The sequence below is a fragment of the Lepisma saccharinum genome, chromosome 1 (genome assembly GCF_977018435.1).
Source record: "Lepisma saccharinum chromosome 1, izLepSacc3.1, whole genome shotgun sequence".
Taxonomy (NCBI): Eukaryota; Metazoa; Arthropoda; class Insecta; order Zygentoma; family Lepismatidae; genus Lepisma; species Lepisma saccharinum.
Window position 1 is genome coordinate 92,318,525 of NC_139229.1, and position 27,940 is coordinate 92,346,464.

Consider the following 27,940-nt stretch of genomic DNA (forward strand, 5'->3'; position numbering starts at 1 on the left):
AAATTGCGAAAGTTTGCTGCATGTTTTGCATTACCAAATAACAGCAAAAAAAGGCGGATTTGTTAATTATCCCAGGAACGGCAATAAATAAAGCAACGTTTGTAAATATATGTGTAGAAATGAATATTAGATGGTCATTTTCGTGTGTGTTCCGAAAATGTTGTATATTGATATTAGCATTAGCAGTTTCACTGTAATTTCGTATGTAGGATTTGAGTGCATGAGGGTACAGAAAATAAAACCAGGTTAAAGTAATGCGTTTGATGCTTGCAAAATTGTATTAAAATGCCGTTCCAAATAAATGAATGTGTGTTTGCTGTAACCAATTTTTTTCAACCAAACGCAATACACGAAATGTACACCATGCATCAGTTGCTTTTTCGCAATCCTGGTAATTTGTAATCTTTAAGATTGAAACACGTGTAATATTATTAGAGTCACTTCCGTCGCCATTGGTGTGAATGTAACATTGCAAATAAACAAGTAATGTGTTGTTTCCGAATAACAACTGGCAAATAATGCACGTATAATATTTAGCAGTAGCTACTCTTACCGTCCAGTTCATACATATGTACGTACAAGGAACAATTTCCGAATGGTGGTGTGTTTTTTACAAACACACACATTTACAATAATAACCTTGCAAGAAACTACATACCTAGTAGTACATAAGACGTAATACCAATGTTTTAAGAAACGTATACATTGTATATGTGGGATTTTGTATGTTAACTTCCAAAATTGGCAAAGAAAAAAAGTTTACTGTTAACAAGCATCCTTGCGATGTTGACATGCATGTACAAGGAACAATTTCCTACTGGTTTTGTACCTAACCTAACCAACCCTACCCTAATATTCATGGGACAGCATAAGACGTAAATGCCAAAGTTTTTTTCGGTATTTACTACTTAGAGGAAACGTTTTATGCGAAGTAACATATTTTTCATTACATTGTGCGAGATTTTGTACTTTAACTTTAAAACTGGCAATAATAGAGACAGGTACAGCAGTATCTTTACGGCGTTGATACGTATATACAAGGAACAATTTCCGAATGGTGTTACGTTTCGTAGATACAAAGAAAATGCACCATTGTAATAAACCTTGCACGAATCTACATGCCTGAAGATACATAAAACGTGCACTCAAGTTGTTGTTTTTTTTTTTTTAACATTCATATGCAATACACATGATCTTGTATTTGATTTTTCAAAATAACTGGCCTAAAAAGACGAGCGGCCAGGGGCATCATTAGCACCTTGGGAAATACATGCTAACAACACCAAACCTGGCCTGCCTAACCTATCCACGTAGGCATATAATAGCATAAATAAGCATGTAAATAGGTTTGGCAAATTATAATTTGTTTATTTAAGCTATTATATACATACGTGGATAGGTTAGGCAGGCCATGTTTGGTGTTGTTAGCATGTATTACCCAAGGTGCTAATACTGTCCCTATCCGCTCGTCTAAAAAGGACCACAGCTTGTACGTATGTATAGTGTATATTTTCCTGGTGAATATTACTGTTTTTTGTAAAGAAATATATACGTTCTTGCATTGCACTAGCATATAACGTTGCACGAAACTACCTATCTGAAAGTATATACAGCCTGGAGTTTCTTCTTTTTTCTTAATAAGAATAAAACATGTGTACATACAGTACTACGGTACTTTACATTACTATTTGATTCTTCCTTTTGTGCTAAGATGATAGTAATTCCAAAAATGTACCTTGTACATGGAACCGTTGATTAACGATTTTTTTTTGTGCTATTCGAATTTGTTTTGAATACAAAAATTTAATTTTCATCTGCATCGTTAAGCAACTTTCACAAAAGCTGCATTATAAATAAAGAAGAAACCTATAAGATGGTCAACGTTGATAATACTAATACTCGCTATTCGCTAAAGAAGGGGTTACGGATTATTAAATTATTAACAGAAACGAATGATAAATTAGTAAGAGCAGAATAGAAGATTGCTCTTCTCATTCCGTATATTTACACAAACTCAGATATGTCAGCCTTGCACTAAAAATTGAATAAATGTAACTTGCATTTGTTACGACTTCGTAAAATTTTGGTCACTGTTTAGTAGTGTTTAATATTTTTAAAAAGGTGACCGTATGTCTTACTGAAAGATAAGACGAGGAATATTTTTTTTTTGCATTATGTTAATTGGAGTACGTGAAAAATAAATTGAAAATTTTGTAAGCATCCCACTACTTCGAAAGATTACGGGTTATATTGTATCACATAACATATATTTGATATTATATGAGAGTAAGACACATGCATTACCTACTTCTATCAGCTGTTTCATTTTATTGCAATAAATATTTAGTTTTTTTTAAACATATTTCAGTTGAAAAAGCATGCATTTGGAATTGACAAGCAGATATTAGCACGTAATAAACAAGCAAAACACAATCGAAAACACAACTTTCTCCAGTTTCTGTTGCCAGGTCGTACGACAAGCAGGAGAAAGTTCCACCTTACAAGGCCGAGGATAAAAATGCTTGGTGCAACCCACCGCCGCCTAAATCTCCCGCCTGTCGTTATCCAGCACTTTGTAAAGTGGCAGATTAAGTGGCGATGGTGCAACCGGCCCTTAACGCGTTAAGTGCCAGGTAAACATGGAAAAGCAGTACACTGTGCAGCCAGCAGATACGTGCAGCACCTAGTATAATCTGTGTTTACACTTTTATAGTTGATAAAATGGCAAAGTCTCGATCAGCTGTTGCAAATTGCGAAAGTTTGCTGCATGTTTTGCATTACCAAATAACAGCAAAAAAGGCGGATTTGTTAATTATCCCAGGAACGGCAATAAATAAAGCAACGTTTGTAAATATATGTGTAGAAATGAATATTAGATGGTCATTTTCGTGTGTGTTCCGAAAATGTTGTTTATTGATATTAGCATTAGCAGTTTCACTGTAATTTCGTATGTAGGATTTGAGTGCATGCGGGTACAGAAAATAAAACCAGGTTATAGTAATGCGTTTGATGCTTGCAAAATTGTATTAAAATGCCGTTCCAAATAAATGAATGTGTGTGTGCTGTAACAATTTTTTTCAACCAAACGCAATACACGAAATGTACACCATGCATCAATTGCTTTTTCGCAATCCTGGTAATTTGTAATCTTTAAGATTAAAACACGTGTAATATTATTAGTCACTTCCGTCGCCAGTGGTGTGAATGTAACATTGCAAATAAACAAGTAATGTGTTGTTTCCGAATAACAACTGGCAAAGAATGCACGTATAATATTTAGCAGTAGCAACTCTTACCGTCCAGTTCATACATACGTACGTACAAGGAACAATTTCCGAATGGTGGTGTGTTTTTTACAAGCACACACATTTACAATAATAACCTACCTAGTAGTACATAAGACGTAATACCAATCATTTAAGAAACGTATACATTGTATATGTGTGATTTTGTATGTTAACTTCCAAAATTGGCAAAAAAAAAGTTTACTGTTAACAAGCATCCTTACGATGTTGACATGCATGTACAAGGAACAATTTCCTACTGGTTTTGTACCTAACCTAACCAACCCTACCCTAATATTCATGGGAGAGCATAAGACGTAAATGCCAAAGTTTTTTTTCGGTATTTACTACTTAGAGGAAACGTTTTATGCAGGCGCGGTTGGCCCTATAGCGCACAGGATCAGTGAACCCCCCAGTAATATACGATAATCACCTCGAGAATGAACAATAAACAATGTCTTTACATTTTCACATTATTTCGCTAAAAATTCTACACAATAAGTCATGTATTTGTGCCCGTAATACGGTGAACTCTTTTGCTGAGAAGAAGAAACCGCGATTCGGTCGCCCTGATACAGACCCTCAGTTGAACCCCCACAGGACAGCTCTTGCCATTGTGAAAGCTTCGTGCGGGAGCAGAAGCTCGAGGAGGGTATAGGACAAAATACATGGGAGGTGAGATTTGCAGAACCTATGTTCAACCCAACGGTCATGCGCAGTTCGTTCTCTCGCAGAAGGCGCGGGACAAGGCTCCGATGCTCCGATCTCGCTGCTTCCTCCCTTCCAATGTTGCTATGTGCGGTTCAAGTTTGAAGCGCACACATTACATATTCAATATTCTCTTTGTATCATTTTTGTACTGAACTTCTTGGAATAAATGCAAAATTGTGGCAGAGATGGATGAGTGGAAACAAATAAAAGCTGGAATTAGATGCGATGAATTAAAATAAAGGAGATACATTACCAAAATAGCTCGTGCATGCATTCAGAGGTTTTTCCTTAAAGGTGGAAACACTTCGGGTTCGCGAGAGAGAAAGAATGGCGCGAAGACGTGACTCGCTGTCGCTCGGTGTCAATCGTCTCAAGTTTGTTAGTTTTTGAAGTGCTTGGATACTTGTTGGAAAGTATTAAGTGATGCTGCGAGTGAAGCGAGGGATGGACTTTACCTAGGTTATGTCACATGATGCAGTGTAGGCGTTGCTGTCCGCGCAGGTAAGAAATGACCGATAGAAATGCACGTAATTAACGTAAACGAACTTCCTTGTCCACTGAAAAAAAGCGTGTGCTGGTCGACCAGCCCCAAATTCGAACAAAGCTATCTTGTATCAATGAAAGGGTCTCAGGTTCGATTTCTAGTATGCGCATGCCATTAGTTGCCATTTCCCTTTAACAAATGTAGGACCAGTTCTGATTAGTCAGCATGGACGTCCGGAAGGGGAATAGGGGGCCGCTCACCATGGAAATTGAATGTAAACCAAAAATTATATATTACACGCATATAATTTAATTTCAGTCACAGTAATTTTTGGTAATTATTATAAAAGCGTTGCAGTAACTTCAGACTGAAGAAGTGTTTTTTGCTCCTCCTGAGGAAAAAATATATTACTTGCCCCTACTTGAGGACGTCCATTCCAACAAAACTCAACTTTTTTCATAAAGGCACAATTTATTGTAGTTTCAGCCCTAAATTTATTCGCACACCCCTAATACAAAACCTTATACTCCCATATAAAAAAAATTCTGGACAAATCTTTTAAGCCCGCCCCCATCCTTTTGTTAGGCGAAGGAAGTTTATTTTGAGGAAACTGAATATATGTCACATGACTTCAGTGAACCCCCGGGTAAATAATGCACGAGCCGCGCCTGGTTTTATGCGAAGTAACATATTTTTCATTACATTGTGCGAGATTTTGTACTTTAACTTTAAAACTGGCAAAGAATAATAATAATAGAGACAGGTACAGCAGTATCTTTACGGCGTTGATACGTATATACAAGGAACAATTTCCGAATGGTGTTACGTTTCGTAGATACAAAAAAAATGCACCATTGTAATAAACCTTGCACGAATCTACATGCCTGAACGTGCACTCAAGTTTTTTTTGTTTTTTTTTTAACATTCATATGCAATACACATGATCTGGTATTTGATTTTTCAAAATAACTGGCCTAAAAAGACGAGCGGCTAGGGGCAGCATTAGCACCTTAGGAAATACATGCTAACAACACCAAACCTGGCCTGCCTAACCTATCCACGTAGGCATATAATAGCATGTAAATAGGTTTGGCTAATTATAATTTGTTTATTTAAGCTATTATATACATACGTGGATAGGTTAGGCAGGCCATGTTTGGTGTTCTTAGCACGTATTACCCAAGGTGCTAATACTGTCCCTATCTGCTCGTCTAAAAAGGACCCCAGCTTGTACGTATGTACAATGTATATTTTCCTGGTGAATATTACTGTTTTTTGTAAAGAAATATATACGTTCTTGCATTGCACTAGCATATAACGTTGCACGAAACTACCTATCTGAAAGTATATACAGCCTGGAGTTTCTTCTTTTTTCTTAATAAGAATAAAACATGCGTACATACAGTACTACGGTACTTTACATTACTATGTGATTCTTCCTTTTGTGCTAAGATGATAGTAATTCCCAAAATGTACCTTGTACATGGAACCGTTGATTAACGATTTTTTTTGTGCTATTCGAATTTGTTTTGAATACAAAAATTTAATTTTCATCTGCATCGTTAACCAACTTTCACAAAAGCTGCAATATAAATAAAGAAGAAACCTATAAGATGGTCAACGTTGATAATACTAATACTCGCTATTCGCTAAAGAAGGGGTTACGGATTGATAAATTATTAACAGAAACGAATGATAAATTAGTAAGAGCAGAATAGAAGATTGCTCTTCTCATTCCATATATTTACACAAACTCAGATATGTCAGCCTTGCACTAAAAATTGAATAAATGTAACTTGCATTTGTTACGACTTCGTAAAATTTTGGTCACTGTTTAGTAGTGTTTAATATTTTTAAAAAAGTGACCGTATGTCTTACTGAAAGATAAGACGAGGAATATTCTTTTTTGCATTATGTTAATTGGAGTACGTGAAAAATAAATTGAAAATTTTGTAAGCTTCCCACTACTTCGAAAGATTACGGGTTATATTGTATCATATAACATACATTTGATATTATATGAGAGTACGACACATGCATTACCTACTTCTATCAGCTGTTTCATTTTATTGCAATAAATATTTAGTTTTTTTAAACATATTTCAGTTGAAAAAGCATGCATTTGGAATTGACAATCAGATATTAGTACGTAATAAACAAACAAAACACAATCGAAAACACAACTTTCTCCAGTTTCTGTTGCCAGGTCGTACTGCAAGCAGGAGAAAGTTCCACCTTACAAGGCCGAGGATAAAAATGCTTGGTGCAACCCACCGCCGCCTAAATCTCCCGCCTGTCGTTATCCAGCACTTTGTAAAGTAGCAGATTAAGTGGCGATGGTGCAACCGGCCCTTAGTTGTTTATGGTAGTGTCTGCTGCCACGTTCTTTTTCTGCTGGAACCTCAAAAAAGATGCGCGTGGCAGCAGACTCGGTCTTTGTCTTATCGTAATTTCGTCATGCTATGTATGCAATTACGTCTGTAACACATACTGTGAAGTTGTAGCGATTACTTTCACAAAAATGTTTTACGATTATGTCCCTTAGCATTCTTCTAATAATTAACCAAAATGCTCTCGTAGTTAAGTTAGGTTCTGTTAGCATTAAAATAATATCGCTAAATGCTTTCTAAAGAAAAAAGTTCAAAATTACCTGTACATTCATTCCCACTAATCATAAACTTGCATTTCTCTCGTCTCAATCTGTTCTTAAGATTTGTAACATCCTCTTAGCAGACGAATTACGTGTCAGGAGCAAATTTGAAGCTTATTCTTGCTGCTGACACGTGTGTGGCAGCAGACTCGGCCAAATTTTTATTATCAAACTGAGTGTAGTTGCTGTAAGCAGTCATTTTTTCAGTTTTAATCTGTGGTAAACAAACTATTTTTTATTGATCGGTGTATAATCTTGCAATACAATCCTGTATAGCCGAAGGATCAACCAGCAGGAAAAAAATATTTTTGCAAATATGGATTAGCATGACATAAATCGTTTTGAATTCTTGTATACTTATTTCATTCCATTTCTCCACCCAAGAAAAAAAAAAGTCACCTATTTTAAGACTGCCATTTTCGTATGATGAAGAATGTTTTTGAAAATTCCTTTAGAAGAATTTATATATTTCCGCTTAAAGTAAGAGTGCAATTTCAGGAAGTTTTGGTAATAGAACGTTTTCCATATAATTTTCGTATACTTTTATTTTTGTGATAGAAATCAATTTTAATGCGAAAAGTTTGTAATTAAACGAAAACATTGCATATAATTAATTTCCGCCACTTCTAACTACGTTTAGTCAATTTGCACGTATAATTTATTATACGCGCAAATCGCCTGAACGCAGTTAAAAACCATTCGGAAAGCGAATGGTACGGCACACGATAGTGTTTTGTCATTTCGAGCAGTCTGCGAGTTCTTGCGCATAGCGTTCGTCTTCTGTTCTTTTCCCGACGGTGCTGCCGTCGGTGGTCGCAAGGAAACGACCTTCCAGTGCCGCCATACTGTCAACCATTTTTAACCCGCAGCTGTAACATCTTGTAGTAGTATGTCTATGGTTCGGTCACTCGTCTTCATTTGTTCTTAAGATTTGTAACATCCTCTGTCATTGGTTAGCAGACGAATTACGTGGCAGCAGCAAATTTGAGCCTCATTCCTGCTGCTGCCACGCGCGTGGCAGCAGACTCGGCCTAATAATAAACCTAAATGCTCTCGTAGTTAGGTTAAGTTCTGTTAGCATTAAAATAATATCGCTAAATGCTTTCTAAAGAAAAAGGTTCTAAATTACCTGTACATTCATTCCCACTAATCATAAACTTGCATTTCTCTCGTCTTTATCTGTTCTTAAGATTTGTAACATCCTCCTAGCAGACGAATTACGTGGCAGCAGCAAATTTGACGCTTATTCTTACTGCTGACACGTGCGTGGCAGCAGACTCGGCCTTAAAATAATATCGCTAAATGCTTTCTAAAGAAAAAAGTTCAAAATTACCTGTACATTCATTCCCACTAATCATAAACTTGCATTTCTCTCGTCTCAATCTCTTCTTAAGATTTGTAACATCCTCTTAGCAGACGAATTACGTGGCAGGAGCAAATTTGACGCTTACTCTTACTGCTGACACGTGCGTTGCAGCAGACTCTGCCATTTTTCCCCCCAATACTAGGGTGACCAGACGTCCTCTTTTATCCGGACATGTCCTCCTTTTTAGGTGTCTGTCCGGCGTCCGGGCGGATATTTTAGAAATCGGTAAATGTCCTCCTTTTTTGGATAGAGTATAACATCGACCAAAGCAAATGTGCTGCATGGAGAATGCTTCAACACATAACGTTCATCATATCACTTGGGGCGCGTTAAGTATTCGAGCAATGTTCACCTAGCATCTGGGAGCGGTACACGACCACTTTCCCGACTGAGTCATTCGTATTATTCTAACTCGTTCTTCGCCCTCCGAGCGCAACCCAGACTGCTGGAACGTATGTAGTCTGTGCAGTTCCTTTTCGATCGAATGATTTTGTTTATTTTACATCGCTTTTCTGCCACTTTTGGCTAATCGCGAAGATGAGCGATAATATTATAATTTAGATAAAGGGGCATTCACAAAGAACATCCATGCCCACGCTGGGATTCGAACCCGGGACCCATGGCGTTGTGCTAACCGCTTCACGGAGGTCGGCCAGTTCCTTTACGAGTTATACATAGGGACATGAAGTTTTCGTTTTATTTTTCCCTAAATTTCGATGTTATTTTTTACTGCAATTCGGTGTTATTTTTCACGGTTTAGGGCAAAATTCGGTGTTATAAATTACTGTTCCTTTTTTTGCTTACGATTTTCACATTGTCTTCGTTGTGGAAATTTGAGACAAATTTTAGTTTTAATGACAAAAATTTATGGGTTGCCTTTGTGAGAAATTACCAATTTGCTTGTGTTTGGAAAACTATTTCATCTCATCAGCCAATAAATATGAAATGTTTATTGAATGATAACACCCAAATCTTTTAACACAATCATACACATGACATTTCCCTAATAATGTCAGAAAATCCCTCTGCGACCTCATAATACAGTTTTGTGTACACACACACATACACGCCCTTCATCGCCCCAGAAGCACAACAACTGCTTCTCCCTGAAAATTTTCCCGTTTCAACTAAATTTTCCTTCTGGGAAGACCCCCACCCCGAGCGAATTCTATTTCAGGACGAGGTTAAACACTGTCAGTCATGTCTGCGCCAAACTACAATATATGAAGCGTTATAATCTCTTTTGAATCGAGCTATCGCCAGCCGGACTACAAATGACAGAATAGCGCTTCAGGCAGTTTTTCTTTAAAAAAAAAAAACATAGAAGAGTTATCCCCATTTTATATTGCATATTTCGCGGCGTTTTTCTCGTTAATGTAAAATTCGGTGTTATTCTGAAAAATGGCACAATTCGCGTTATTTCGCGATTCCAAAACACCGAAAACTTGCCTCCTTTACCTACCCAAATACATTTTAAACACTTTATTTTGCTTTCCTAAACTCTTCGGTGTTATTGTTAAAACGAAAACTTCACGTCACTATTTATACATAATATGCGATACAGAAACGTGTAGTGAGAATTTTGATTATTAAGTAATACTTACTTTTATGAAATAACGAAGCGAAAGTGTAAATTCAACAATCATCTCGCAAGAAAATATCCAGCTGTTATAGGATGGAAGACACAAATATGAGGTAAGTGTAAGGTGGCTGTCACTTTCTCCTGCTGTTGAAAGAATGCTGGAAATGTTCCTGGCATTAAAATCATATTTCTTGACCCAATCTAAACTACCTAAAATTTTTATTAGTTTTTTTTGGAAATACGTTAAAGCGAAGCTTACTTGTTACATTTGCATTCTTATATTTCATTCTAATATCCAAGACTTGGAAATGGAGTAAAATTCTGTGCTTCAAATTATAGATATTCGTAGTTATGATTGCCATGTGTTAAATACTCCCTCTGTCCCATAATTATTGTCCGGTACACTTTTGTTTGTTGTCCCATAATAATTGTACGATATTCAAACTGTGACATTGGTATATACAGAAGAAGTAAATTAAACACGGGAATGTATCGTACAACGTTATTACTCAAGGATCAGTATAAACTGGCCGATCAAGTATCCAAATTAACCTAAATAAAAAGTTACCATTTTGGCATACGGGACAATAATTATGGGACAGACGCAGGGTTGGCATGTTTAAAACAAAAGTGTTTAAAACACTTTGTTTTAAACGTTTAAAACACACGGCTTTGTTTTTTTTACAAATGTTTTAAACGTTTAAAACAATGTGTTTTAAACATGTTTTTTTTACAAGTGTTTAAAACACATTTTGGTGGTAGATATTTTATAGTCTGTGATATTTTTTTTGTTTGGCAACCCTATTTTTCATTTAATCTGGGCCGAGTCTGCTGCCACGCACGTGTCAGCAGTAAGAATAAGCATCAAATTTGCTGCTGCCACGTAATTCGTCTGCTAAGAGGATGTTACAAATCTTAAGAACAGATTAAGACGAGAGAAATGCAAGTTTATGGTTAGTGGGAATGAATGCACAGGTAATTTAGAACATTTTTTCTTTAGAAAGCATTTAACGGTATTATTTTAATGCTAATAGAACTTAACCTAACGAGGAGAGCATTTAGGTTTATTATTAGAAGAATGCTGAGGGACCTAATCATAAAACATTTTTGTGAAAGTAATAGCTACAACTTTACAGTATGTGTTACAGACGTAATTGCATACATAGCATGATGAAATCACGATAAAACAAAGACCGAGTCTACTACCACGCGCATCTTTTTTGAGGTTCCAGCAGAAAAAGAACGTGGCAGCAGACACTGCCTTTAATCTGTGTCAATTAATCCGTGCTTTGCAGGTCTCACTTATCGCACAACACTTGAGCAACCTTTTGTTCTGACGTCACGGGAGAGAGCTTTTTAATTTTAGGCTAAATGCCTATGTTGTTATGTTAGGCAGGCTAGCTATGTATGCACAAGGTAGCAAAATTGTTGTGCGACAAGAAAGACCCGTTCTTTACTGCAGAAATCGAAACCTCTCAGTTGCTTGTTTCCTATCGTCCTGTAAGTTTGAGACTGGTGCAAGCTTGAAATGGAAACTAATTATCTGAATACACAATGCGTGATTTTGATCATGACGTGATTTTTTTTTATTTTGCGATACGATTCATTGGTCTGTATAACTGAATGAAGCGCAGATGCTTACTTTTGGTAACATAATTTTATACTTTGAAAGATAAATTCATCTGGAGAATCTATTATGACACTGCAGGTTGTTTTCTGCTATATAAACTGTTCAGGCAGCAGGAAATATTTCACCGTGATTTTTTCAGGACGAGAATAGTAATTCTATAATATTTAGTGTCTTGAAATTTAGATGAATATAAATCCTAACCTACTTCAGTAGTGGCGGAAAAAGTGGGGCTATTACCCACAACTTTTGTCCCTGCAGACACGGGCGCCGACTTGTCAAAATTATTGGGGAGGCTCTGATCACTGAAATAAATTATTGAATGACTCACTCTCTCCCTTTTTTAAGTTTTGGCCTCAGTGTTCGGATTTCCCGAATTTTCGGGATCCCGTGCAGTCGGGAAATACTGAATGCTCATTTGAAAATGTCGTTATTTCTCGACGTTTTCTGCATTGTCAATTTCTGAAACTTACCGTAAATGGTTAGTTTTTAATCCAGAAATCACTTAAAGTGAAAATGACGTGTATAATTCGAGATTTTCAGAGCTTCGGGAAATTTTGAACATTTCCCGACTCAGTAGGGAAATTGAAATTTTTTTCCCGTCCCGTGAATTCCTCAAAAATATCATTTTTTTATTCACAGTTCGAATGCAGAATATTAATTGTCTACGGATGGATATGTCACAAGTTTCGTCAACCATAATAGCAAAATATTCCCGACTTTTAATATCTGCTACCACGGAGCGTAAAAGAGATCTCCCTAATATATCAATGATCTCGTTCTGAATGTCATGCGAGAGCCATTTGTAGCCCGAACGTCCCATCCACTACCATAGTTCATGCACATCGTCTTTTGAAACTCTTCTTTAGTAAAAATTTTAACAATACTCATAATTACATACTTAGTATATACTAGTAATAAATCATGCGTTTTGCTGTCTCTGGTCATAGCCTCCCCAAAGTTGATGGTTTAGCGGTTTCAGCCCCCAAAGTTGATGGTCTAGGAAATTTTAAATGTGTATTAAAAGTTAAGTTCATGTGGCACAATTCAGAGTAAACTTTACAAGAGAAGCAAAATAATACATTAGATCCTCTTAAGCAAAATTATTTGCGGGGATCTGCCCCCACATTGTTAATATTGGGAGGCTAGAGCCCCCCCAAGCCCCATGGAGTCGGCGCCTATGCCTGCAGTAGAGGTGTGCGGGATCCAGAAAAGTCGGGACCGGGATCGGGAAAGAAAATTTCTGTCCCGATGCCGACTTCCGGAAATGACTTCCCGACTTTTTGGGATCCCAAGTAGTCTGGAAATTCCGAATGGTCATTTTAAAACGTCAATTCTAGACGTTCTCTGCATTGTGGTTTTGTACCAGAAGTGCAAAAACAAGCACTTAAGATGGAAATTACGGGTAGAATTCGAGATTTCAAGAGCTTTGGGAAATTTCGAACACATACCGCCCCGAAAATTTTCCAACTTTTTCGGGAAATTGAGAATTTTCCCCGTCCCGAATATCGGGATTTATAGAATTTCCCGTCTCGACCCAAAAAATTCTGTCCCGCACACCCCTTCCCTGCAGTATGGTAAACCTTATCTCCAAAGGTAAATCAACTGTCCTTGTCGCCATTGTACTGTATTTTTTTAACGACTTTAAGTATAATTTACTGGGAAAAGGTTGAATTTGTTTTGTTTAAAACATGTTTAAAACATGTTTTTTTAACTCATGTTTAAAACTATGTTTAAAACAAAAAAAACATGTTTTAAACAAAAAAAAACAGTTTGTTTTGTTCTTTTTAAAAAAAACACAAATTTTGCCAACCCTGGGACAGAGGGACTAATAGATTAGTAGATTGCTTTCGTTGCTTAAAGGTAAGAGCAAATTATTGGAAATATCATCGGAGAAGAATCTGTGAGCAAAGTGTTTGTGAAAATATTGATTAAATTATGAGTAATGGCAAATATTTTGCCATTTTTTGAGGTGTCCTCTTTTTTATGACTTTGTCCTCCTTTTTCGCCATGCTCTGTCCTCTTTTTTGAATGTGTATGCCTGGTCACCCTACCCAATACCGCACACCCCTAATGCCAGGGGCCAAGCCCAGGGTAGTCGAATAGGTTAAGTAGACTATATTTATGCACAAAGGGCACTAAACATGGTGCCATTTGGTCCGTTCTCATCTGCCGTTCCATTGCCAATACAAAACTGGATTCTCCTGCATTGCGTGGGCACGCCACTGTTCTCCTGCGTTCGATGTGCTTTTCTGGTTGAGAGTGTATGTGAATTTTAATTCACATCGGACGTATCGGAAGCGAAATTTCTTTTTCCACATAGGACAGGACTAGCACCGGAAGTGATGATGAAATCCTAATTAAGGGGCCTCGCGCAATCGTCATGTAAACAAATGAAGATCAGATACCGTAGCGTGTTGTTTGTTGTCTTATTCTGTACATCAATTGAATATATGTTAATTATAAAGAAGTGTGTGAATAATTTGTCGGATTGATATCATTTTCAGGTGAAATCCTTTTACAAACTCCCGAAAGTTAGTAGACAGTTGAATCAATAATGATAATAATGCAATAACTGGAGTATAAAATTATATTGAAAACTGCAAGATACAAACTCGCCGAAAGTGAGTAGACAAGACAGTTGAATCAATAATGCAATAACTAGAGTATAAAATTATGATACTGAAAAATGGAAGAGGAGCTGTGACGAAAGAAATGTCTGTAAGAGAAACCTTAGCATTGGCGTAATGATCGTTTAGTGCAAGATTCCAGCAATATGCAACATGTTAATATGGGTATGTACTGCGAGGCAGTGATTTATCAGCACAAACCCCACATTTTTTCACAAATGCCCAATTTACAGTTACTTTGGCTGTAAATTTACCCCTACACCCGTCTAAATGCAATGTTAGACCTAGCCAGATTAATATTTCTCAATAAACCTCTTCTGTGAGGGGTTGTAATTAATGCACTGTTTTTTTTACATTAAATAGTTAATGATATTTTAGTGCAAGCTTCTTGAAACATGTTGATATGAGTGTGTTATGTGAGGCAGTGATATATCCGTATAACCCCCACATTTTTTCATAAATACCCAATTTATAGTGATTTTGGGGCCCAAGTTCCTTTTGTTTTATTGCGATTTCATCATGCTACGTACGTAATTTTTACATGGTTCGATTTCGATTTACGTCTGTTAACACATACTGTGGAGTTTGGCACCCTTGACCCTGTGTACACCCTCTATAGAATGTGAAAGGTTTTGCATGGTATATGAATATTTTGTTGTTTGTGAACGTTTTCAGTTGATTTTAGCTCGCGAAAATGTGCCACTGTGAAATAAAGTGTTTCTTTACCAATAAGAGCCTGAAAGTTTTGCGCAATTGAATCTAGCACCCAAAACGACATTCTACAACAGCAAGTATAATTTTACATAGTTAGGTTAGGTTTGGTACCAATAGTTATTATCGACTTGTTCTTTTGCTATTTGAGTGTGCATACAAAGGGTTTTAATAATAACAAGCGGCGGAAGCACTCCAAAATGGCAGGTTTTTGCTTTTGCTGGTCATACTTTATGATCGAATATCTCAGTTATTTGTGTTTTCCGCACGCTGCAACTAATTTTATATTATGCAAAACATCAAAATCTGTCGATTAATATAAATGTCAATGTAATTCAGGAGGGGTATGGTGGGTAAACGGCCCCATGTGCTTGACACCAGTCATTCGTGTATCAAAATGTTTGAAGATTTTGTTCAATAAGCTTCTACAGGTGCCATGATTGCCAAAATACTGCAATTTAAAGGTGTTGAAAAAATTGCACATTTTGCACTCATACTTTCGTAGTTAGGTGGGTCAGGTTTAGTTCTTTAAGCATTTTCACATGGAATGACCCTGTTTAGAATTTGATGATAAATTACAGAACACAAAGTTAAAATGCCATTACGTCCATGATGAAAAGGACCAAAATATATACTTTAGGAAATGAGTTCATGTTAATGCTAGTATAAATTCTGCTTTTGGTAACAGTTAGATATAGTGAAAACAGAATTCTTCAAATTTACAGGAGAAATGATGGGAAAGTACTTACGGAATTGAGTTCCTGTGGACTTTTGGAAGCTGGGAATAGTGTTCTTTCAATTCGTGCAACTTATTCGGCCGGTAAATAATGTCATTTTCGACATTAATGTATCTCCGTTGCACGATAGCTCGTGCCACCATTACCGTCGACTACGTGAATCAAATGTTCCGTGCATTCGAATATGTAACCCCCTGTCAGTGTAGCAACCACGCAGTCGTTTTACAAGATGACGTATGAGCGAGTTTTTTTTTTCCAATTTAATTTTCTATTTTTGCCTAACCGAACTGAACCTAACCTAACCTTCTGTGAATGGTTTGTGGATCAGTGTTAGCCTAAAAACTATCTTTTTTCGGTTAATAAGTGTTAGTGTAGCAACCACACTGTAGTTTTACAAGATGACGTGTGAGCGGTTTTTTCCCCCAATTTAATTTTCTATTTTTGCCTAACCTAACTGAACCTAACTTAACCTTCCATGAATGGTTTGTGGATCAATTTTCGCTTAAAAACCTTTTGTGAATAGTTTGTGCGGCATTTTTCGGTTCATAAGTTTGGAAACACTGCATATCAGCTGACGATAGACAACGTGAGTCAAGATTTGCCCGCCATATTGTGTGTAACGAAAGCGAATTAGCAACGACCAATAAATACTTGTAATCTGAAAAATTACACTTTTTTCAGTGAAAAAAAAACATAATCCCAAGTTGAAAAATGTTCCGCTATGCATATAAGGTAAGTACAAATGTAAATTATTCGGAGTTAAATGTGTTTTCACTATATCTAACTGGTACCCTGCTTTTTATACAGTAACGCACAGGTTTCTGAAAATTTGATCTAGTGTACCAGATATAGGCCTATGTAATAGATGTAATATATGTAATAGAAGAAAAACACTAATGAAGGCATGCAAGTAAATAAAAGAAAATGGAAATCCAACAACTTCAAATTTTCTGCTTTTTTAAAATTTTTCATAAAATTCAATCTTTACCTACAATTGGACATAGGTTTCCCTGTAGCAAGATAAATTTCCCTTCACATAACAACATTGTCTCTGCCAAGCACCCTGAAGCCTCATGTTTTTAAATAACCACTCTCCTACTTTCTTTTCGTCTCCCTTACCTACAATCTGGGAGGAAACCTGGTCATCAGAAGGGTGTGATGGAGACCAGTTTTTAAGTTTTTGTAAATAATTTACTTAAATTCTGGTTTAGAAGCTTGTTTTCGTAGCTTGCAGAATATATAATGAGCAATAAACCATGCTTTAAATGAAATACAATATGAAAAAAGTTGGTTTACTAGCTGTAATCATGGTAATTGGAGAATGTGCCACTGTAATTTACATACACAGATATGGACATCCGAAAGGAGCCAAGGAAAATGACTGTCCACTTAAAAACTACATATTTCACACATAATTTCATTTCAGTCACGGTAATTCATGTTATTTATTATAAATTCATTGAAGAAACATGATAATTTCAGACTGAAATAGTGTTTTTTGAGGGGTAAAAATATTCCTGCCCAGCCCCCTCGAAAATATCCTGGAGATGTCCATGTACACAGAAGTAAGACAACTTATAGTAAACTTTATTTATATAAAAAGGCTAGGCAATACCAAATTCAAAAAGTTACATATATTTTCAACCAGATATGATGCATCATATACATAGCTTAAACAGTTTTTAAATATCAGTAAAGTAAAGTGCTCCCCTGTGTTATGCACCATGCCATGATGGTGTATAGGGGGTGTGAGGTTAGGTCCCCACAATTTTTTGATCACAGCCGAAGGTGGAGGTGATGTGATCAGCACCATGCCCCTGGCTGCCTTTACCCCCCCCCTGAGTTTTCTCTAGGTACCAACTTTATACGATGCTGGGTGGGTACCGGAGCTGCTTGAACAGGTGGAAAAATTCCTGGTTCTCCCCCGCCGGTGATCGAACCCGAATCTCTCACATGGTAGTCAGACGCCTTAATGACTGAGCTACCGCAACTACATTTAAATATCAGTAAAGAAATTATATGGGTCATTCCTTGTCAGACCAATTTCAGAAAGTCTTGGATATTAGGTTCCTCTGAGAAATAGTTCTAAAGCTATAGCCTGTGGAAGAAGGTGGTGCACAACAAAAATTGTGACCCATATTTGATCAATAAGTATTCTAGCTAACTGCAAGGTTCAATAACTTTGGAACTATTGATCAATCACAGCTTGTTTAGCAAATACAAAGTCAAAATATGTGTTAAAAGGTATTGCATGCCATAACAGGCATATTTTGTGTGCATAAAGTTACAACTGTGATCCACCCAGGAACATGGTATTAATAGTAACGCTGATGTCGGCTGAATAGACACACATTAGATTATTTCAATATCTATCACATGTGGCTGAATGTACTAGAAATGGAAGAATCACTGGAAACTGTCGTATTTTCAAAGTTGATGCTCCGATCCCATCAATTTTTCTCGCAGATATCATCCTATTTTTTCAACTTTAAACATTAATTAATATGTACCCTTGAAATTTAACATTAATAAATGAATTATGGAATATTCAAAGAGAGTATCAGGCCGTGTCCAAAAGATGCAAGACCGTACTTGAAGCGAGTATACTTCGAGAATAATCTTGCAGTGTGGTCTTGAAGGTGTTGACTGGAAGTGTAAATCTTTCAAACTGCACTTCGACTGCAGTGCCAAATACGATCAGTAGATATAACCGAGAACACGTTGCTTTTCCACATTTTAAACACTTGTGTTTCACCACAGAAATCACATAGCAAATGTTCTTATACATACATTTCCACACATTTGAAGAACTGCAACAAACAACTTGCTGGCTTTCTATCTCTGCAATTTCTAACAAATGAACAACAACTCCACTTGTCATGTGACCAAGCCTGTAACTTGGCGTGCTCTTTAAAATCTCTGTGTACGCCACTTGCGGCTCCACCTTGAATAACACACAATAGGTTATAAATGATGGTATTTTCCCTCAGGTTTTTTATCACCCTGTCTCTGAACCGCCCATTCCAATTCTTCCATCAGGCATTAGTACACACTCCGAGCTACCCACATATAAAATTGGTGGGAAATTGAAAGGGGGGGGGGGGTATTGCACGAAATTCGCTATTGAAGTAAGTAATTTAGTCTTCTAAAAATTACATGGAACTATACATAAAAATACATGGTTATTAATACATTCATCTGAAACCTTATTTGAATGAAAGCTTACACCATTTTTAACAAAAGAAAAGAAACTTGAAGTTTCTACGACAAACCTGAGGGAAGATACCATCATTTATAACCTAATGCGTGTCATTCAAAGTGGATCTGCAAGTGGCGTACACGGAGATTTTAGAAAGTGCGTTAACTTCTGAACCCCTAGACCAATCTAAAAAATATTGTTTTTGTAATCAGCATTAAAAATTGTATAAGTATACTGAATTTAGTCAAAATTGGGGATGGTGGGTGACATGACCTGGATGAATTGACATCCAATGACCCCGAAGCAAGTGTCACTTGTTACTTGGCCTGTACTATTTTCTCAGGGAACTTTCAGACCAAAGCAACAAGTGACACGTGTCAGTCACTTGGAAGCAGACTCTCAGTAAACCATTCAACCTTTTAAAACAAAGTGTGACAACGACCTAAACATGTCACTTGCATGTTGCTCGGACTACACTGTTTTCTCAATGGTATGCACGGTGAATGTTTTGCTTTATACTGAATGAGACTGTGTCGCTCGTCATCTGTGACTTCAGTCTGAAATCTCCTTCAATGGCGCACATCATTTCACCTCGGTCTTGCTTGTGCATGCATGGTGGATGTTTGCTTACAGACTGAAGGGGCCCATGTCAGTTGTCATGGCCCCCCACTGTCATGTGTTGCTTTGGTCTGAATATTCTCTAAACTTAACAAGATTGTTAGCTACATCATCAGACATTAAGATTTAATTTAGCCTGTAAATCACAGAGAACAAATTGCTAGTACTATTGTTGTAAAAAGGCCGGCTTTTTGATAGAAGTTTCCTTTTATAATCACGAATGGGCCTCTGGAGTGGAATAAATTATTAATGTTGCCTTGTAACAAGAAGATCGAACCTCAGTGGTCAGAGTGCCTCGGATCTTATTTCAATCTGTAGGTCCAGTCCAGAGTTGTAAAATAGGATTTTTTTGCTTGACATTTGCGACCAGTCTTATTTGCTTCAGTTTTAGTGCCAGTGTTTTTCAACTGCTGGGCTGCAAAAATCCATTGCTCCCAGGGATTGACAACAAATTTAAATCTAATTTTATATTTTACAGCAAGTCTATACATAATTGAACCATGATTATGCCAGAGTTGATATATAAATATTAATTAAAGGTGCATATTAATTTCCATATAAACTTTAAAGATCAGAAATGTATTTATCAGTGAAATTGTTGGGATCAGGGCATCGACTTGTAAGAAATAAATTTACTGGGCTGAGGTCTCACAAATATTGAGAATTTTGCAACAAGCAGCGAAAATACACCACTAGTTGCTCTGTGACCAGGTTTAGCAGCCATTTATCCAAATTATGCATGATGTACTGGAAAGCCAGAATACAAATATACATATTTTACTGAACACAAAATTTAATGTAAAGAGATTTGATACTAGACTTTCTAAAGGTAGAGCAGTATTTTCTTTTTTGCTTCATGTACGTGTTCGTATAACAAATTCAAACATTGTAAATAGTATCTTACTGATCATACTATTAGGTTATATTAAAAAAAAAAACATACAAAACTACTCTAATTACATGAATATGTTTATATTACATAGATTTATTCAATAAGCCAACCAAAATATGAAGATAACACTCGGTAGGAACCGTTTCAACAATGTTTATGTCTATCTACGAATTTCATATTGTAAATTGTACTTTATATTATGAAATGAGTGTCCACTTTACAGTAGGGAGCTAAACGAAAACAATGAAACAGGAAAAATACTGCCAACTCCTGTATTTTCATTGATTTGACACACTTTTGTGAAAAAAGCTGCAGAAAGCCATTTTTTCCCCGACCATTTCCAATTCTAATTCTGCATGGATTTTTCTCTGTGCACGTGAAAATAGCAACTTTTGTGAATCAAAATTCCATTGAATTTATACATGTCTATAAATTCACTGAGGCACGTTTTTCACAGTTCAGCTTTATTTTTATCAAAGAAGGAAAAGAAAGCTGCGTGGAAAATAGAACAGAATTCTCTCAATCTGTTTACTTTGTTAGTATCCTTTGCAGAACAATCTATCTGACAGATGGAAGATTATAGCAAGATAAAATATCTCGAAGTTGATGTTAAATTGAGTTTGAAATTTTTATACAATTAGCAATCTTTCATAGATTAGTATATGCCGTAACATTTGCGATTTATGTTTGTAGATGCATTTCGAGTCTTAGTATGTTAAATGGCAAACGTAAACTCTGCACCATAAATTAAATATTTTTTTAAGTATGTACACCATTTAATTGAATTAGAATTTTTGGATCCATTGGAATGACTCAGACCCTTTATATTGTTACTATATCTGTGTGTGGGTGGAGAGAGACGGTACTAATATCTAGGATTGAAAGAGAGAGAACATCTATCTGCATGTACCCTTGAATTTTTGGAAAATTCGCCTTTGAAACTGGGAATTATACTTGAATATTACCATGGTCCTAAAGTTGCCATCCTGCAAGATCACTTAAACAAAAAAACAAATGTATTTTTGTTTAGTATCACTTTTCTGTCACTTTTGTCTATTCATGATGAAGAGAATGAGTGATGATATGGTGAAGAGACAGTCATAAAGAACACCCATATCCAGACTGGGATTCGAAACCTGGGACACCCGTCATCTTAGCACACTGTGGTCACCTGCTGTCACAGAGGTCAACTAAACAAATAATGAATACTATTTAGGAACAACACAGGAATAGAATTATCCAAAGGCACCCAGAAAATTCAATAGTGGTTCTTTGCAAACATTTTTTGTCAGACAACAAAGAACAAGGAAAAATATGTTATGGTGAATGATGATGGCTAAATGTAATGAAGACAACAGCATTGAGCCATGGGAGATAACACAGGTCAATACAAAAGAAGTAAAATAGAGGTTTGTGGTAAGGGATGGAGTTAAATCCAAACTTAACAATTGTAATGTGGTACAAAGGTGCCCGCAGGATTTTTCTCAGGGAGACTCAAAGTAAGATTTCATATCTTGACCCTCAGTTACAGAAGTTGTTACCTTTTCTTGTTATTATTATTTTACAAATTATAAAATTGAAATTGAGTGAAAATACCTTGGCGCTGTTGACAAATTCCAACTCGAGTCCACTATTTAAAAAGAATTTGGATTCGCCTTGCTTCCTTTCCATAAATATCTATCACTTTGATGATGAACAATTCTTTATCATTTTGAAATTTTTCATGATGCATTGATATCAAGCAGAGAGCACTTAATCTGCTCTCCATCGTAGCACCAATGATCAATGTTTTTATGCATCAAAGGTTACTGTATAAAAGAAAAGTAATTCAAAGTGACAGCATGTGAATTGCCAACTTGGGGAAATGATTTTCGACTTTTCGAGATCCCGACAAATCAAGAAATTCCAAAGGATTGTGTTGGGAAATGGTTATTTCTTGGTATTTTTTCTGCTAAAAGTGTCTAAATTTTTTGAAATTAATGTTTTTTTATTCCAGAAATGCAAAAACGATCACTTAAGAGGGAGGGGGATAGTGTGTAGAATTCAAGATTTTCACCATGAGATCTCTTCGTCAAGATGGGGGAGGATTTTCTCTTTATCGTTAATCAAATAGACATGTGTGCCAATTGTAGCGAAAATAGTCGCATACTCACAGCCAATGACTCCAGCTCCTACAGTTCACAAATTTTGTAAGTTTCCCAAAACATGATTGGGAGGGAAATCCTATCATACGGAACTGATCAAATTTGCCATTTCTGGACCAGTTTCGGGATGGGGAACTTGCAAAATTTGTGAACATGGTGAAAATCTTGAATTTTACACATGTTCTCATCACAAATTTTTATCCTTGGACACCCCTAGTTATGGCAGTCAAATGTTCTTTCCTTACTTTGTTCGACATGGCAGTAATTGCTATAACTTACAGTTTGCAAGTCACAAAAAAATATTACTCCCTCTGTCCCATAATTATTGTCCGGTACAACTTTGTTTGTCTCGTAATAATTGCCCGATATTCAAACTGTGACATTGATGTAGGCAGAAGAACATGAAACAAGAGAATGAGTCATACAACTTTACTACTCAAGGATCAGTACAAATTGTACTTTTCATCTGCCTCTTCGGCTGTCATTCCTGTACTACCATTTTGGTATACCGGACTAGAATTATGGGACAGAGGGAGTAGTATTTATCATAAAATGTCACCACTTGAATTACATGGTATTTTCTCATATCTTAGCTTTTAACAAGTCAGAATATTTTAATAGTTTAGTAAAACAACATTGCAATTATGCTATTTTAGTTATGGTAAGGGCTGGATCCTGTATAACGTGACAGGTGCAAAATAGCCTAGGTGCTGACGCACCCACAATTTTAAGTTCAAATTCAAATAAATGTATCTCCAGAGTTTTTACTCCTTAAACCACTCTATTCTTGTGAACAAATTGTTGCGATTGCTGTACAGAAATCTGAACAATTTGATTGAGTTGGTGTTTTAAGTCCACTTTATGCATATTAAGGCTAATTGGGACTGGACCTGCAGTTCAAAGTGGGATCCGAACCACTATGTGCCTCCACCGGGTATCGAACCTGGGACCTCTTGATTACAAGGTGACAATGCCATCGGGGAGGCCAGAAATCTGAACAAGAATTCATAAAAACAGTAGGACGGAGCCATGTTGGTATCGATAAGTATCTTTTGAATTTTCTCCACTGTTGTCAATGATCTTGAGTGACTAGACGAGCAGCCAAGAGAAACAACTCTTTAGTCAAGATATGTCATTTTCAAAGGTTCATTCACCTTTGTGACTTGGGGGTCCAACACAAGAAGTTCCACATAGATTTTCGAGAAATGCTGTACCCTTTTGGAAAGCAGATGACAAGAACCAAGGCAGAACTGATGTGCTGCACTCAAATGTGACATCGAAGGCATGTAACTGCCTAAGCCCCGCGACAGGTTAACCTTGCAGCAACTTTTCGCATATATAGACCCAAACGTGCGCGCAGAAAATAGTTCAGCTGCAATACTGCGGATTTTCTCACTGTCTGTGTTATGAACAGCTCAGCGGTTAAGGCGAGACTGGCACGGGGATGCTGAGTGCCGCTCTAGAGTGGATTGATACAAAAAACCTGCTGCAAACTTAACCTGTCGCGGGGCTTAGTGGTCAATGCTATATGGAAAAATGGAACAAATCATCCATTGCCAATTCTTGCTTGCAAACTCTTGGGTAAGAACGTGGACATTTTCAAAACCACCATTATCATCATGCTGGGCCGATTCCAGAGTTCTTGGGAAAGGAATGAATGTCACTGTGTGGAGGGAGGGTTGTGGATTCCTACCCTTCTGTGTAAGTCTTTTGTGGGACTGCTGACTGACTGCAGCGACTTGTTTTTGTTGCATATGACAGAAAAGAATGGGCAGCAGGGGCATAAACAGAGCTGGTCAAATTAGCATTATTATTTTTCCATATTTGTATATATTTCTATGCCATTTTCCTCCCTCTCCAGATTAACCCAAACAACAAGAATCTTGATTACATCAAATTGAAGTAGGGACGCTCATAATAATCCACTGCAACACTTTAAAAAGGCTTGCAAACTTTCAAAAACTTCTTCTCTTTGCATCCTGTGTGTCTAGAAAGAAGTTCACATAAAATGTTACAAGACATTTTAAAGTGCTATAATGCTACATGAGAACAATTTACGAGTTATTTAATGTGATATGATGAGTTATCATAACTCAGTAACTAGACTTTCTTATTTTAAACTGCTGCAATTATATAATCACACAGCCCTCCATTTTGGGGGAAAAATTTGGATGGTTTCAAATCAATAGGCGATTCTGAAAGTATAATAGTATTTTGAGTGCAGATCACAGAAATGGCATCCATTTTTTTCCCCATGTCAGGATTTTTCAAAATTTCACAATTAAAATTCTCACATTCACCATTCCATTACACTTATTACAGACTGCAATAAACTAAATTTAAACATGGGAAATTTCGGTTGTTTACAAACCAATAGGCTATTCTGGAAGTATTTTGAATGCTGATGGAGGATATGACAAATTTCTTCCCATCATGTCAGATTTTTCTCCATGTCATTAGGTTCAATTAAGCGCCACCGTATTATAACATTCTGTTTTCAACACCTTCCCAAACACTCAATGTGTAATGAGAAGAAAGTAACACATGCCAATAATATTTTCTCTTTCGAACAGTTCTTCATGTTATGAATTGGGTATAATATCACATCTTTTTTATTTGGAGTTCTTCATCTTGTTTCATTTATACATACGTGTATACATCTCTCTCTCTCTCTCTCTCTCTCTCTGTGTGTGTGGTGAGAGAGAGAGAGAGAGAGATGAAGGAATTGGGAGCATAAAAATTGAAATCTCCATTTGTTAAAGCATAGCTCTGAAACTCATTGGTTGAAAGCTCATTCACCCCAATTTCTACCGGATGCAGAGTCTAGTAATAAGAAATTTCCACTCGGCTCTGCACAGTCAGCAAGGCAATGGCCCTTACCAGCAGTGATTGCACCTCCACTATAACTTTCCACCAGCATCAAGGGATACCCCTGGTGAATATCTTCAGGTGCAAAGTCCACCACATCTCAAAGGAATTCTGAAGTATAAAAATAAACCTGGAGATGGTAAATAGACACCATCGACGCTGATTGACAAGATCACATCATCACGAGGTCGCAACAAGCGTGCGGTACGATTGCAGCAGTCTGGACTACAGAGAGCCAGAAGCCAAGAAGCCAGCCCAAGTCCGGAGAAGTAGCGGTCCAGCGATAAGCCACCAAAACTCCTGCTGCCTCCTATCGCTGTCAACATCTAAGCCAGCAGTCTCCAGCATCTCCCGCCATCTCCAGTGCACCCATCTCTGCCCAACTGTCGCCGACGCCAATAGCCGAAGGCCAAATCATCACGCAAGTGGTGAGTATCATTCAACCAACTAAGGCTCCCAACATCCTTAGTCCACACCATTCAGGGTAGAGGTGGTCAAGGGTGACCCAAACTGAAATCTTATGTTTATTTAATTGAGCTACGTCCCGGCATGACTCGATCCCATAATTAACCAGATGCCACACACACTCACACTCTTCAGATTGACCCTGCAAAGAAATAGTCGAATCTCATTAAAGAATGTTACAGGAGGCAAAATATTTTTTGCTATTTTAATGTTTCAAAGGTATTATACTAAAATTCTGTGCAAAGAAGCTGTTTAAGAACACCTGGTACGAGTATTTTTTTGGTATACTCAATCTAAAATTTTGTGTCAAGACATTCTTCTGAGGACGACAACTACCATCTTTCTTTAGATGACTCATGCACTGTAAGTAGACTTCTGTCACAATATCTTCTCAACTTTCTAAACCCAATCCTTAGACTTATTTATGCACAACCATAATTCCTATTTTCCATATAAGGAAGGGGGAACACTAAAATTTTGTTGAAATTCAGTTGAAATAGCCATGCTTACGAAGGGTTTGTGGTTCTTTGCATGAACAACATGAGTATGATGATAAAATACAGTTATGTGCCCAGTTTCTTCATTTACTGTGGCTTCAATTCTTGCTGGACAGTTTACACGTTCGATTGCTAGTTGACGAACATACCACTGTTTTATGCATCCATCCTGAAATGTTTTTTGTCCTGATCTGTTGAAATACTTGGTTCTATTCAGTTCCTGTTTCCACTTCAAAAATTCTACAAGAATTGTACATGCTTGCAGTTGTAAGAAATGTAATCAGTGCATTAAAATCTCATGGTAATAGAAGAACCATCACATCAGATAATAAATACTTGCAGTAGTGGAGTGTCAATAGAGATGGGAGACAGTGTCTATCTCAAACTTTTCATTAGTAAATGCAAATAAAATATATATTGATTTCTTTAAATGCTGTATCTGGCAAAAGGATGAGTGTAGCAAGTTCATAATCTGACAGTAAAAACAGAACACTAATCCAAAACAAACCGAACCATACCTCGTCGGAGGCTGCAGCAGGAATGGGATGAGTACTGATGGATGATGTCTGGTTTCTATTTAGACAGGTTTCTATTTGCTATGCAGAAGTAAACTAGCTGATTGGAAGAATTTATTTTATTACTAGTATCGACACCATCATTCTTGACCGATCCTCTATTGCTTGACCAGAAGTTTTGTGGAATGAACAAATGATGTGATTGATTATTCAGTTTGTGTCCTTGATTTCTTTGTTTTGAGCTTCCTCCATTGTTTGTGAATCCACTAGGTTTGGAAAACAATGTGTATCTTTTCTTGTTAGGCACAGTGCCAATCATTATTGACTTCAGTAGTAAACATGGTATCCCCCAGCTAGCAAAATTTTCCCAAAGCATCCTTCAACAGTCCCATTGTCACCATGTCAAACCATAAGAGCATCTCCCACAGGGTGTTTACCACAATAACATCCAAAATTCTTGACTTTTCCATGACTTTACATTTTCTTGACCCTCATTTTTTTCTTAACATTTATTTAATTGTCCTCTAATTAGGTGTAGTAAAGAAAATATATATTTTTATTCAATGAAAAACCCCTACCGCAAGGCCAGTTAAGATGAAAATTGAAGCTCTACTTTAAAAAGAGATTTAGACTTGCTTTAATTATTAATACATGTAAAACTTAATACTTCAGACTTCATCCTGGATGGGGAATGGCCACATTACTTTAATAGTTTTACAAAACTTTACACATAGAAGAATGTAATTCTTGAGAAACAGAGTGAACAAATCTTTACCACAACTCAATACAATTTATCAAATCCCAGTACAATGTACATTCACTATACTGTAAAAAAAAAAATAGCAACAATTCTTGACCACAAGCATAATTTTGTGACTTTTTCTTGACTTTCTTGGCCTACTTGCTTGACTTCCTTCACATTCCTAACTGATAGACAGCCCCAGATACAATTTTCAACTT

At 36.8% G+C, this 27,940-nt stretch overlaps 1 protein-coding gene across 1 annotated transcript in view; it reads left to right on the forward strand.

The window, feature by feature from the left end:
- Positions 1-27,940, forward strand: part of LOC145997763 (protein FRA10AC1 homolog) — a 120,087-nt gene that overhangs the window by 56,518 nt on the left and 35,629 nt on the right. The window lies entirely within an intron of this gene.